This window comes from Corvus brachyrhynchos, unplaced genomic scaffold (assembly GCF_000691975.1).
Source record: "Corvus brachyrhynchos isolate BGI_N302 unplaced genomic scaffold, ASM69197v1 scaffold220, whole genome shotgun sequence".
Taxonomy (NCBI): domain Eukaryota; kingdom Metazoa; phylum Chordata; class Aves; order Passeriformes; family Corvidae; genus Corvus; species Corvus brachyrhynchos.
In genome coordinates this window covers 3544801-3546940 of record NW_008236209.1, presented here as the reverse complement: position 1 = coordinate 3546940, position 2140 = coordinate 3544801, and the positions used below count along the sequence as shown (strand labels likewise).

Below are 2140 nucleotides of genomic sequence, written 5' to 3'. Positions count from 1 at the left end.
TGTATGAGCGGGAAGGATGAGAGTGTCCCCAATTAATTTTGTCCTTCGTTCCCTGACAGAAGGTCCCACGCTCTCATTCCAGCTGATCAGCTGCTTAATGTTGCACATCAGAACCTGCAGCAGCCATTAGCACCAGGGAGGGCCTCAAATAGCTTTGGTCAATCAATGTAAAACATGACCAAATATTAATTACTGCATTTAGCCTGCCTAAAACCTACTAAACTCTGAGGAAAAAATGGGATTTTGCTGCTATTATTGATGTGCTGGTTTAGAGATCTCCAAGGCGAACACAGTGATTTTAAAACCAGATTGAATTCTTGTCCACAACACCACAGCATTTTAAATATCCCAGATTTATCCTTTTGGAAAATGAATTCACCTAAAATACAAACCCACAAATGTGCCCTCAATCACTTCAAAATTATTTTTAAAAGCATCTTGAAAATCAAGTTATAACCTACCAGATTTTCTGTTAGAACAAATCCAAACTAAACCCCAGAAGCACAAAAGAAATCAGAACCAGCCTGTAGAAAGAAAATGTTCAGTAGAGCAAAGCTTAATCTAAAGAAGTATCTGTTTACCCTGACAGTTTCTTTCTTCCCTTGCTATGTTTTCTTCTATTTTCTATTATTTTGGAAACTCTTTCTGTCTTGTCAGAAAAACCACTCATATCAAAGCTGTATTTCTGTGCCTGCATATTCCTGTCTAGTCATATTTGGTACCTCTCCATATGACAGCTTGTGTTTCGTCATTATTAAAAATGCAACAAAAACTGCAAATTACTTAATTAGTTGTGGCTGAAATTCAGTATAGAATTTTATTGTATTTGAGAGTCACACATCTCAAACTCAGCACCATTCTGCACCAAGTTTGGCAAATGGGAAAATGGGATCACCTCTTCTCATCTTTGCAGTAATTATCTTCTGTTTAATACCATCTAATCCCCAGGAAGGTTTTTAATAGTTTCCTGTTTTATTTGGAGACAGGTACAGGCAATTAGCAGTGTAACTGTACCTTGATTTCTTTCCCATGTTGGCCCAAAATTCCAGGGAAAACACATACAAAAAAATGTTACCAGAAACCAGGGAATTTCTGTTGGGTAATGATGTCCTGAGCAACTGTCCCAAATTATTCAGTACTTGGGATCTGCTGGATATGGCTGAATGTAACTAAAGGTTAAGATGAAAAACTGAATGTAAAGTGCTGATAAATTGCAAAAAACTGAATGGCCAAAGGATTTTTTTCCCTCTGATGCAAGATATGCAAGGGCAAATTTTGTAAATTTTTCTTGAATTGAAGAAGAGAATGGAAGGTGAAGCAGCTGGGATAATTCTTTGTGCCTGCAAACTCCTAAATCCCACCCACTTCATCATGGACAATTCACTCTGTGAGCCCTGAATAATACACATAACAGCTGTAATATAGAAAAATCCACAGTATGTGACAAAGGCAACAGAACTACATTTGAAACCTTTATCTACAAGTGCCAGGGATTTCACAGAGTTGAAACAGAGCAATAGTTTTTAAAAAGGATTTCTTACTGGTTGTGAAATATTCACAGAAATCATGACAATTTTAGAACAATCCATCCCTCAAAAAAAAAATAATCACAACCAAAAATATGTTAGGCTTATTCTGTTTTATGGGCTTGACTGGGTAGATAATGTAGGTTGCAAAAAAATCCAAGCTGAAATCCTTGTTCATCCTCAACTCCCCATGTGGAAGAAAAAAAAGCCATAAAAGAGCTTAAAGCACTTAAAGTGTGACTTAGTCTGCTTTTAGGTATTTTAATTGTAATCCTTAAAACCTTGCTCAGCAGCTCTCTAGACATCTGAAGTTCAGAAGTCACTTTCCTAGGAAATTCCAGTTTTGCTCCTGCAAATACCTAAAAAAAAAATCTGAGTCTGGAGCACCCTTGGCCCCTCAGTTTGTGCCAAATCCTTGGCGTGGTTGTTCCTGACCCAGTGAGGGGGCAATGGGTGCACTCCTGCCACAGGTTTTGCATCTGACTTTGCTAAAATCTGTCCTCCAGCCGAGTTTGAGCTGAATCTCCATCCCCACTGCAGCCTGGGAGGAGCCAAGCGTGCAGCTCTCAATAAAAAGGGAAAGCACGAAAGGCTCTGGCAGCTTCTGCTCTCAC

The 2140-nt window shown here is 38.7% G+C and overlaps 1 long non-coding RNA gene across 1 annotated transcript in view; it reads right to left on the bottom strand.

The window, feature by feature from the left end:
* LOC108448540 overlaps positions 1 to 2140 on the bottom strand; it is an 18915-nt gene that overhangs the window by 12596 nt on the left and 4179 nt on the right. The window contains exon 2 of the long non-coding RNA XR_001864441.1: positions 935 to 937. This is a non-coding gene — a long non-coding RNA (uncharacterized LOC108448540). The remainder of the gene's footprint in view (positions 1 to 934; positions 938 to 2140) is intronic.